The sequence below is a fragment of the Hyaena hyaena genome, unplaced genomic scaffold (assembly GCF_003009895.1).
Source record: "Hyaena hyaena isolate Hyena2069 unplaced genomic scaffold, ASM300989v1 scaffold_159, whole genome shotgun sequence".
Lineage (NCBI taxonomy): Eukaryota > Metazoa > Chordata > Mammalia > Carnivora > Hyaenidae > Hyaena > Hyaena hyaena.
This window is the reverse complement of record NW_024080791.1, coordinates 2,033,752-2,046,735: the sequence shown is the minus strand read 5'-3', so window position 1 is coordinate 2,046,735 and position 12,984 is coordinate 2,033,752. Positions and strand designations below refer to the sequence as shown.

The 12,984-nt window shown below is 33.4% G+C and overlaps 1 protein-coding gene across 3 annotated transcripts in view; it reads left to right on the top strand.

The window, feature by feature from the left end:
• The window catches only part of PDE1A (phosphodiesterase 1A), a 322,853-nt gene that overhangs the window by 205,354 nt on the left and 104,515 nt on the right, over window positions 1-12,984 (top strand). The window contains exon 1 of one of the 3 annotated variants that reach the window (XM_039239653.1): window positions 10,803-10,808. The exons of the other annotated variants lie outside the window; for them this stretch is intronic. The gene's annotated coding sequence lies outside the window, so the exon portion shown is untranslated. Of the gene's footprint in view, window positions 1-10,802; window positions 10,809-12,984 lie in introns of those variants that run through there. 3 annotated transcript variants of the gene reach the window in all.

The following is a 12,984-nucleotide window of genomic DNA, read 5'->3' as shown; positions in this document are numbered from 1 at the left end:
CTGCTTGTTTCAAGACACTACTGACCAAAGCAACTCACATGGTCAAGGTCAGCATCAATGTAAGAAATATTTAGAATGGGAAAGTTATACTCTACTCACTCTGTTGTACTGCAAGGACACTTAGAATGAGAAAAAATTAGGAAAAGAAAAAAAATACTTTAGCACACCAAACAAAGATAAGATGAAGCCTCAGAAAAAAAGAAAGAACATTGCAGAGTGTTCAGAAGTGAAACATGTTGCAGAGAGTTTGAGAAGCATAAGGACCAAAGAGTATTCTTAGATGTAGCCATGAAGAAGTCATGATGACATAAACAAGTATGGATAAAGTGCCATAGTAGAGGTGGAAGGCAGACTTTGAGGAATTAACCAGAGGTAAGAATATGACTATTTTGGGAGAAAGTTTGGTAATGAAGGGGAGGCAAAAGAATATAAGAATAGTAGCTAGAAAGGAGTGAGAATAGCACGGTAATTAATATAATACTTAAGACTGCATTGCTACCTGAGAAACTGCTTAGTAGTTGTGTGACCTTGGCAAGCTACTTAACCTCCTGGTATTTCAGATTTCTTATTATAAAGTGTAAATTACTTCATAGGATTGATTTAAGATTAAATGAGTTAATATATGTAAAGCACTTAAAACAATTCCTGACAAAATATAAATGCTTAATAAGTGTTAGGAATTATTTTGATTTCAGGATGGGAAAATATTCAACATGTTTATATATTGATGATAAGAGAGTTCTATAAAGGAATGATTAAAAATTTAGGAAGAGCAGATTTTATGTCTTTATTAAAAAGAATCACCACTCATCTATATTTTCAGTTAACTTATATAGATGAGAAAAATCCAATATTTTTTCTTCTGAATAATTTTAGCCAATGTGTCCCCTTAAAACAGTATCAATTTGTTGTGTATCTGATAATTAATAATTTTATAATGAAATTCCATTTTCATCCATATCTCTTCAAAATATATTTTATATACATTGTAGCAAAGATAGTAAAAATGACAAACTATGCAATGATTCTTAAAACTTGTGACTTTTCTATTTGATTTTATGTGCTAATTTTATATTATAATTCTCAGTCATCTAACTAAACTCCCAGTAAAATCCTCTAATGCAGCTATTTACTTATAAGCATAAATGTTATATAAATATTATTTTGGATATAAGATTCTCTCTAGCTAAGAATTAAGCCAAATAAACCTACCAAAAGTTGCTCTCATCATGACGATTTCCTAAAATCCTTTATGTAATCTAAGACCCACACTCCTCAAAATAGAATTTAAACTCGTAGACAATCGGAGCTTCCATCGGACCTCAACCCCTGTTGCTAGCAGCACATCTCTGCATTCTTCCATGATTCATCTCATTACCTTACAGTCTTTTGAACTCCCAAGCTCATGTGCTTTCCTGCAATAGGACAAGGTAGGGCTCTTAGGTTACTAGCTGCATGAAAGCTGTGACCTAATTCAACTGTACCACAGAGAAAAAGAAGGCAGGTACTTGATCATAGGAGTTTTTTGTTATTACAGAACCACCTCCTTGAGCTTCTCATGGCCCAGTAGTCCTAAGTGACATTAGGTCTGAGGTGTCACTGACATTTTGCATCATCAGAACAAGATGTTAAGATGGAATTTAATAGTGTGCAATCTTTAAAGAACCATGATGCTTTCACAAGTGTGGGTGTGTTGCCATGGAATTCTAGCTAACCACTAATTTCTCCCTTGTCTAACTTTCACTTTATAATCTTTAGATTTTTGTTAGAAAAGAAAACCCCAGTAACAGTGATGCTCCATTGTGTGTTTTGTTTTGGGGTCAAGACTTCAGTTCCTAACAATGATTTATTTTCTTCTGGGTGAATGTGTCTTCTGTTTCCTTCCAGAAAAACTTCAGTCTGTGTCTTTCCTTGTTAAACTAATGGTCTCTCATGATATGTTCTGTGTTAACAGTTGAAAAGATTTTTTTTTAAGTTCATAAGTAATCTCAAAGCCCAAATGGGGCCATATCTTGTTCTATCATTTTCTCAAGTCTAAGAGTCTATACTATATATAATTTGATGAAGGCTGTCATTGAGTTATAAAGAGTGTGTGTGCGTATGTGTGTGTGTGTAAAACTTCATACTAAAACCATCTCACATTGATAAAGTAGACTCCTCAAAGGATAGCAGTTTAAGCAATATGTTGTACTCTCTTGGAAATATTTGCTGATTGACTAATTCTAGTGAAATCACTGATATCTTTCCATACAGATGACCATTTACTACTAAGGATAGGACTTACTTGGCTCTACATATGTGGACACAGGACAAATGCCTGATATTTTTTTTTTACTTTTTATCAGGTTTTCTCATTCTTTGGAATGATTACATCTAAAGTTGACAGTTTAAACTTCAAGGATTTAAGAAGAAAATATTTCCTCCCTATTATTTATTGACATTGATCAATAGCTAAGGTAGTTATGAAGTATGATTTTAGTCTTATTACCAGAGTTTGTATAGAGGGGAAAAGAATGGATTTCTGAGAAATATAGATTTGATTTAGATATGCCTCTTCCACTGTATAGATGTGAACAGATTAGTTAAAATTCTAAGCCCAATGTCCTCATTTTTAAAATGACAATATTTCATTAGGGTTTTGTGTGGATTACATAAGATTTATGACCTTCAGATAGATCTTAAATAGTTTATTGAATGAATGAGACTGTCAATGAAAATTTAGGACTAAGAGATTTATTATGCCAAAAGAAATGTGGACTATATATTTATAGATTTATAGATTAAGTTAATCATTTGTAAAGTACAAAAAATCCAGTAAAATTCTTAATATATGTGGGGAAATAAAGCTGAATTTTGGAATTGTGTGTTCACAAATATACACATATACACACATACATATACACATGGCTAACACAAGCTTCAGTATTAGGATATGAGCTATGATATGAATGTATGAGGACATCAATGTTAGGATCCTTGGGTGTGTTATATGCAGTGGAACTGAGAGTTGAAATTTGGTGAGAATGGATCCTTTTGTAATTTTGAGTTAAGTAATCTTGAGTTTTGTAATCTTGCCTATATTGAGTAAGCAGAATATAATGGTAGGAAGGATACCTATGAACCTAATTAGTTCAAAACAGTGAATTTCATCACACAGAAAGATTTTATTAGGAAAGAAAAGTGATAGCTAAAGTAAGGGCATATTATCTACTTTAATATGCTAAAAGGATATTTGCTATCAGGATTTGCTGAAAGGATCTCTTTTTAAAGTTTATGTATTTATTTTGAGAGAGAGAAAGAGAGCATGAATGGGAATGGGCAAGAGGAGGAGTAGGGAGGGAGGGAGAGGGGGCGAGAGAGAGAGAGAGAGAGAGAGAATCCCAAGCAGGCTATGTGCTGTCAGCACAGAGCCTGATGTGGGGTTCAGTCTCATGAACCATGAGATCATGACCTGAGCCTAAATCAAGAGTCAAACCCTTAGCCAAATGAGCCACCCAGGTGCCCCCACTAAAAGGATAGATCTTAAAATACCCCCCCCACCACACATATATGGATGGTAACTGTAAAGTTGATGGATAAATTATTTAGCTCAATATGATGATCTTTTTATAGTCCATATAGATATCAAAACATTAAACTGTACATCTTAAATAACACAATTTTTATATGTCAAAGATATCTCAATCGTTTTTAATAAAGGATACAGTGACTTCTCCTGCCAATAACCATCTCTTCCAGGAGCAAAGGAACAACCAAGACCTAGTTGAATTGGGCAATGGAAAAAGGCTCATACAGCAAGTAGGAAATGATCAGAGGAAAGATTCAGGAGCAAGAAGGGGATGAGGACATATGACAGAAGAGGTGGAAGAGAGGTTAAGATTATGGGTAAAAGTCCTCAGTATGAGTGATGGAAGTAAGTGAGTTGAGTCATCAGAGTTTAACTGGATGGATCTACTACTTTCATTTTAATATTAAACTAAGTGGCACTAACATCCTGCCTGCATTGAAATGTGACACTTTCAGATGACAGAAAGTCACAGATACCAGGGGAATAATTTAAGTGGTCAATAACAAATATAAAAAACTATATTACTAATGTATTGGTTTCTTTTCTTCTATATTTTAGTCAGGGTTATTTCTCTAAATTCTACTAACTACATTTAATATTTAACTCAAAAGCATTTAGCTGTAGTAGTATAAGCTGAATTGACCATTTGCTTGTTTACTGCATAAAAAAAACACAACATTTTGCCTCTTCAGTGGTTCTTGCTGAATCAGATCTAGTCCACAACAGTCTAAGGGAGCCACTGAGAGAGGTAGTTAAAAAAATAACATTTTCACAATCTCATCTTTTGGATCTACTGACATTTGTCACACTCCATTGGCTTCTTCAGGTGTCTGGCTATTAAAGCCCAAGGTGAATATAATGTGCATCGAGGGTGCATAGTCATTTTCTCTTTCTTAGTAGCAGTAGCACCTGCTCAGCAGCTGGCTCTTTCATGGGACATTTGATTACTAAAATTCCGATTTTGCCTTCTAGTCCATGTGGTTAGTCCTCAGATGGGTTTCTTGACATTACTTAACTACCTTATTGGTATCATTTTAAAATTGGATGCCCATTTGTTCCATAGGCTTGTTTTAAGTAGTTTTCTTGAGAAGCAAATTATAAGAGAAAACCAACGTCACACAGGTGAGATCACACCTTCAGATACAAATGCTAAAGTAACTGATGAAGACAGAAAATTAATGGTAAAATTAGCAAATTAAAATGACTCATGAGTTTTGGAGTACACAGATTCCCTTATGTTATGTATCCTTGAGCCTTTACAGTTTTAGAGAGAGTAATGAAGTGAAAAACTATAGAACTGCATACAAACCAAGAGACTAAGTTTCTAGTTTCCAGATCAAACTCAATTCTCTCTACTATCCATACTACTTTCAGCTCTAAATTCTTCATTCCTTCTTTCCCCAATCTTTTTTTTCTGTCCCAGTAAAAGATTATCTTTTATTTGTGAAAAATATTCTGTTTTTTTTTTAATACCAAATAAACAATGCTCATTTGTACTAGCTCTGTAAATTTTCTGCTTCATTATTGTTATTTTGTTAAGTTATTTAGGTACTTCATCAAAAAGGAATTTTCATCTTAGCTACACTTTATTAACATCATTTTTGCTAATTCAGCTAGGCAGCAAGAAAAGAAAATCCTTACCTTTGAATACAGATGGCGGATTGTCACATATATCTATTTCCCTTCCAACTTGAGACCATCCCTAAAATAATAGTAGGAGAGTAAAAATTTATAAAACAAATTTATAAACCCACAAAGTCAAAGAGAAAAAAGAGAAGGCATTGGAGAATAATCTTTTTTAAATGTTTACTTATTTTTGAGAGGGGGAAGGAGTAGAAAGAAAAGGGGACACAGAATCTAAAGCAGGCTCCAGGTTCTGAGCTGTCAGCACAGAGCCCGATGCGGGGCTTGGACTCACGAACTGTGAGATCATGACCTGTGCCAGAGCAGGATGCTTAACTGACTGAGCCACCTAGGTGCCCCAGAGAATGCATTATCTTAATGAAATTTTGAAATATGTAGATAGGAGGAATAGTAGTAACTGTCAAAACAGAACAGAATGACCAAGCACATGTCTCTCTTTGACAGAAGACGTAAAAGCAAGTTTTTAAATTTTCAAAAAAAATGCTTCTCAATCTAGAATATGCTGTCAAACTATCAATCAAATGGAAAGAAAGAACAAAGATTTTTAGCATTCATAAATTCAAAGATTTATGTCATATGTGCACTTTCTTAGAAAGTACTGGAGAATGTGCTCTCTCCAGTAAAACGGGAGAATTCAGAAAAGAGGAAGTCATAGAATCCAGAAACAGGGGATCCATACCATAAGGGAATGTGGCATGTCACAGGGTGATACCTATGTTTCAGATCTAGAGAGTAATTCATCCAGGTTTGAGCCAGAAGATAAAGAGCTACAAGACAGAAGCCTCTAGAATAAAAGAGGGAAATTGTTGATTGATATTTGTCAGATGTAAGTGGGATTTAGGGGAGAATTTTAGAACAGATATAGATAACATAATGGTAGTAAAAAATGTGGTACTTAATAATTTCAGGAAATTTTTAAAAATCCAGGAATGGAAATGTAATTTTTATATACTTTTTGGTCATGTAATGAGCATTGTGTACATATCATAAAAATGTAACTATTGATTACTGATTACATTAAAAGTGTTATAGAACAGTATTGAGAATTTAGGTTAATATAAAATGGTCTGTTAGACATATAAAAGACCTAAACTCTCATCTATCATAACAGGAAGCCAATAGGCAATATCTAATATTTGTAAGTCAAGAAATAAAATAATAAGTATATCATTTAAAAATATGGAGAAATGTCCCAGAAGAAACAGCCAAAGTATTTTAAAGTAGATGCCAAAGAATAAGAGAAGAAATAAAAATCTTCATATTTCAAATCTTAACAAAAATCTTCTTAAATAGATGATATAAATTTGAAGACTGAAAGGATACATGGTAGAAAACCAGGATTGATACTCTTACAAATGCATTCACTATGGAAAACAGAGGAAAGGAAGTTTTTTAAAAAGTCAAGTTCATAAATGTATATTCTACAAGGAAAGGTACTCTGTTTTTATTGGTCATTGGGTCCCCCAGGTAACCAACCCTAAAGAAGACTGAGACCAATGGGTCTTTGATCTTTGATACCTACCTATTGCTTTCTGACTCTGAGAACATGAAAGACAAATGAAATTTCTGTACTCTGAGATTATCCTGGGAGCTGAAAAACAGGCATAGCTCTTAAGCCCAAAGGAGCATGGACCTTAAATAAATAAGAAAGGAAAGAGAGAATAACCTTTCTATCTTATTATATATGTCAAAGAGCCCTCTGGTTCTATGGTGATGGCATGCTTTTTGAGTTCCTATCTATCACAATGATTTAGGTTGTACTTGCTAAGAAATATAGGATGGTGTTACTTTCCTCCTGATAGAGACTATCTTTGAAAATCTGCTCATCTGCTGCCTATTTATAGTGAATATTCATTGCCTTGATAATAGTATCTATAATAAATATAATTTATATAATAAAAACCAAGCTAAAAATGAAAATCTACTTTCTAAGAATCCTGCCTACATATCCTATTTTTATTATACTCTAGTCATTGTTTAGTAGAAGATAATTTATGGAGAGTCTCTAAGAAACTATAAAAGCCTCTGTTATTTGCCAATATAAGGGGTTTGCATTGGACAAAGAAAAAAAGAAATGAAATTGAAATTCAAAAGTTGAAAAGAAAAAAGAAATGAAGTTGGGATTTCAACTTTAAGCTTTTATATTAATCTCAAATTCTTACCACTCAAACTATGTTTGGCCTACTTTTAAAATTAAAAAAAAAAAGAATGTCAAACCTTGGGTTGTTCAATCATCTAGATAACCCTTGTTTTGCTTTGCCCCAACAGGGCAGAGAAGACATCTCACCCACATTTCTGCCTTATTTCCAAACCTCAGAAAAAAGGTTGACACTTTCTGGTTACCATGTCTTATATTTCAGGGCCTGTTTGCCCTGGGATCTGTTCCTTGCCTTATTTCTGCTCTGCTCTGTATCACCACAGCTGGATCTCCCAGGTTCCTGTGTAAACTGGAACCTGGCTAGATTTGGCCAGTGGCCGAATCTGTCAGGAGACTGCAGGATAGGTAAGGAGGAAGAGAAAAAGCCAGGGTATTTGCTTCTCCCTCTCTGCTTCTAGGGAACCTTCCTGTGTCAGTTGTGTTTTCTGTGGTTCCAGATGCTTGTGGAATAGACCTGTACTTTCTTTCCATAGTTTTTTAATGAATATTTCACTAAAAATCTATTTTAATTATTATTTTCCTTCTCTGCTAGTGCATTTTTGAAGCCTGTTGTTAAGTGGTACCGTATTAATTAAGAGTAAATGTCATAAGCCCACTTTTAAACATGACTTTCTTATTTTTAGTGGAACTGGTGCTGAGGTTGCTTTGCTCAGCCAAGGTAGTACTCGACTTAGCTGGTTTTCAGTCTCATAGTACATCAGGGACACCCCAGTTTCATAGTGCTCTTTGCATGCACAGCCTCTTCATTCTCTCTAAACCACATTCTAATTTGACTTTTGTAGCATTACTCAATATACCTTTCTCTGATTTTCCAAAAAATATGTAATATATAGTAAACTGTATTGTACATATGCAATACTATAATACACAAAACTTTAATATACATATGCAATAAAATATGTAATAAATTCATCGATTATTATAGTTCTCTCTTCTCTCATACTTTATGCTACTTCCCATGTCTCTCTTTTCTCATTTTATATATGTGTGTGTGTGCATGTGTATGTGTAAATATATAAATATATATTTTTTTGTGTGTCTACCTCAAATCTGAAACATAGGGGCCTGTTTTCTGTTAGTTTTGTTCATGAGCATGGAACATGTGACAAACAGGTGTGTATGTGATTACCATGTGTAATTTTCTTTCCCTTGACTTCACAATTTATCCTAAAAGGCTAGAACAATTGGAGTTCAACATCAATCATCAATTTATGTTTAGAATATGTGGTACCCTTTCAATCTTTCTTTGTTCTTAATTCAAGGGAACTTTGACATCTTGTTATTTTTCAATCAATTAAATTTTCATGGTCAGTGATTTCAAAACTATCAAGTAAAGGATCTGACTTCTAAGCTCAGTCATTTATGTTGTGAGCAGTATATTGAATATTCTACTTTTCATAAGGGATTATGTCATTAAAGTTATTTTTATTATTATCAAAAATTAGCAGTTGGGATGACTGGTTGGCTTAGTTAGTTAAGCACCCAACTCTTGCTTTTGGTTCAGGTCATGGTCTCATGGTTTGTTATGAGATTGAGCCCCACATCAGGTTCTGTGCTGAATGTTGAGCCTGCTTGAGATTCTCTCTCTTCCTCTCTGCTCCTCCCCCCTGCTCGTACTTGTACTCACACTCTCTCTTATACACACTCTCTCTCTGAAAATAAATATTTTTAAAAAACCAGGAGTCAAATTTCCAGAAATAGATAACTTCATTGATTAAGTTCTTTCTAGTTCTTCCCTCTTTAGCATATTTGCAAATAGTATGCTTTAACTGTTTCTTGATTTATCAATTTCAGACTTTATCAATTGACATCCATAATAATAACCGAGGAAATAGATCTCACACATTCACTTAACCAACTTCCTTACCCTTGTCTTTTCAAAAGAGTCATACTTTACCTTATTTAGTTTTTAAGTCACATGTGTTTGTAATCAGTGATTTCTAAATATTATTCACTTGTCAATCAAAGTGTCAGTCAAATGACTTTCATATCTCATATAACTTTTTTCTTTCTCTTTGATTCATAATTGTTGTATTTTTCATATATATTTTATAATTTTATGAATGCTCAACTGATCTGTCAAAACAAAGTTTCAACATCCTGTCAGTTCATTGTTCATCATTTCTATTTTTTGCCCTGGAGACAAATGTTAATATCTGCTAGAGACACTCTTTTAGCCTTACCTTTTATGCTTCTTAGTATGGTGTTTTTAGAATCGTATCTTTCTCACTTTTATATTTCAATCAGTTCACAAATGAGGATGTTGTTAGGGATTTAATGATGATCAATTCTCTTTTAAATTGCATTGATTTTTTATTATTCAGAGTCTATAGCATTAGAGATGTCCTGGGCATTTTACATCCTAGAATTAATAAAACCTTGCATGGACACAGAAGATTTTTCAATATGAAAATATTCTTATTTATGCAGGTAGTTCTTTGCAAGATTGGATCACATAACAGTATCTTAGAAGGTAACTTTAGTGAGTGTATTTGAAGTACTTAATTATGAAAATGGCACCATTTTGTTTTGAGTATTTTTTCTTTTGGAAAGTGGCTGTTCTATATTTGAATTTAAAAAATTCAATCATTTTCTACAGCTCAGGATAATTTGTTTAAAGGTAGAAATTGTTTCTACTCTGCAACTACTTCTTGACCACAAAACCGATCAGTTATGTCCAAAGATGGTGTTTCTATTTTCATTCCTGTTTTCTTCTAAGTATTCTGGTTATTATAAGGTAAGGTAAGCTAAGATCAAAATCTGTTCATAATATTCAGGCTGATTTATAAGCCTTATGAATTATCAAAGATTTGTGCCATTCTCTTTGGGAAAAGATAATTAGGAGTGTAATGTTGCTTCATTTTTTTTTCATGTTTATACTAGTATATATTAGAACTTAGTATTTTAATAAGATTGATGAGAAAGGAAGATTTATAAGAGAAGCATCTATTTTGCATACATCCTTTCTCTGTCTCAAATTACTGATTGCATATTTCAGTTGTAACTTATAATTTGGCAAAATTTGATATATGTACACACCTATGAAATCATGACCACAATTAAGAAAATGAACATTTCCCTTAATTTCAAAAGTTTTCTTGAGCTCGTTTGTAATTGTCCCCTCCCTTTCCTCCCTGACACCCACCACCTCCTCCTCCATTCCAGACAACTGTCTGATTCCTGTCACTGTAAGGATCATTTGCATTTTCTAAAATTTTGTATAAATGAAATCATACAGTATGCACATATCTTATTTTACTAATATAATTATTTGGCATTTACTCATGTCAGTAGTTCATTTTTTTTTTAATTGCTGAGTAGAACTTTGGATGGATATGCCCTAGTTTGTTTTTTCTATTTGCTATTGTTGTTTCCATTTTGAGGCTATTATAAATAAAGCTTCTATAAACACTTGTGTACAAGTCTCTGAAAGGACATGTGTTTCTTTTTCTCTCCACCAAAGAATAGAATGGCTGATTTATATGCTAGATACATGTTTAACTTTTTAAGAAACTGTTTTCAAAATGGTTGTACCTATTATGTTCCCAATTTTATTGGGTTGTTTATCTTGTTATTATTGAGTTCTGCAAGTTCTTTTGGATGTTTTGGATATAGATCCTCTATTAGATACATGATTTGCAACTATTTTCTCCCAGTCTTTGGCTTTTATTTTCATTAACAATGTTTTTGAAGGACAGAAATTCTTAATATCGATGAAGTTCAACTTATTACTTTTTCCATAGATAGTGCTTTATGTGCTATGTACCGGACATCTTTTGCTCAGTCAAGATGACAAATTTTTCTCCTATGGTTATACATTTCGGATATACATTTAGATCTATGGTACATGTATGGATCAAAGTTACTTTTACACATAGGTATTTCTATTTATCCAGCCCCATTTATTCTGTAGTCTGTCTTTTTTTCCACTAAATTATCTTTGCATCTTTTTCCAAAATCAATTCTATATATTTGTGGCTATTTTTCTAGGCTATATTCTGTTCTGTATATATCTACAGACTACTCTTGGTGCTAATAATGTACCATACTATGCTATTTTTACTACACTGATTACTGTAGCTTAAAAATAAGTCTTGAAGGGGTGCTTGTGTGGATCAGTCGATTAAGTGGCTGAATTCAGCTCAGGTCATGATTTCATGATTCCTGAGTTCGAGTCTTGCATCAGGCTCTGGGCTGACAACTCAGAGCCTGGAGCCTGCTTCAGATTCTGTGTCTCCCTCTCTCTGCCCCTCCTCCACTCATGCTCTGTCTCTGTCTCTCAAAAATAAACAAAACATCTTAAAAACTTTAAAATAAGTCTTGAAGTTTTCCAATTATTGAAATAGTGTAAGTCTTCCAACTTGTTCTTTTTGTTACATTTGTTTTAACTACTCTAAGTTCTTTGCATTTCTTTATGAATTTTAGAATTAACGTGTCAATATATGTGACAACAAAAAGCTGCTAGGACATTTATTGGGATTGCACTGAATCTGTAGTTAAATTTGGGGGAAATTATGTGTTCACAATATTGAGTGTTTCAATCCATAAACACATGCATATCATTTATTTAGGTCTACTTTAATTCCTTTCAGTAATGTTTTGTAGTTTTCAGTGTATAGGGCTTCCATGTATTTTGTCAGATTTATGTCAAAGAATTACATTTCTTTTGGTACTATTTTAAATGATATTCCTTTTCATTTTAATGTCAAGTTGTCCATTACTACACATATAAAGGATACTGACTTCTGTATTTAAAAATTTTTTTAATGTTTTATTTATTTCTGAGAGAGAGAGAGAGAGAGAGAGAGAGAGAGACAGTGTGAGCAGGGGATGGTCCGAGAGAAAGGGAGACACAGAACCCAAAACAGGCTCCAGGCTCTGAGCTTGCTGTTAGCACAGAGCCCGATGTGGGGCTCGAACTCATGAACTGTGAGATCATGACCTGAGCCGAACTTGGACGCTTCACCAACTGAGCCACCCAGGCGCCCCAACTTTTGTATTTTTTTATTACTGCAAACTTGTTAAAGTCATTTAATACTTTTTGTAACTTTTTGGCATATTCTATCAGATTTTCTACTTATAGAATCATGTTGCCTGTTAAGAAAAATAGTTTCATTGCTTCTTTTCCAATCTGGATGCCTTTACTCTTACGTTACCGCATTGCCTAAAAGATCCAGTACAGTGATGAATATCTGGGATGAGAGTAGACCATTCCTTATTCCTGATATTTGGTGGAAAGCATTCAGTCACTTAACCTTACTTGACATTAGCTATAGATTTTTGTAACCCTTATTGGGTGAGGAAGCTCTTTTCTATTTCTAGTATGTTCAGAGTTTCAGTCAGCAATTAATGTTGGATTTTGTCAAGTGCTTTTTGAGCATTTATTGAGATGATCATATGAGTTTCTTATTTAGTGGGTTACATTATAGTGGGTTACCTTGGTTAACTTTTCAATCTTATGATGTACTATTCAATCTTATGATGTATATCTTATGATGTACTATTCTTTTATATCTTAGTAGATTTGATTTCTCAAAATATTAAGGATTATTTACATTTATGTTCATGAGGCATATTTATTGATAGGTCACTTCTCTTCTTCCTCCTCTTCCAT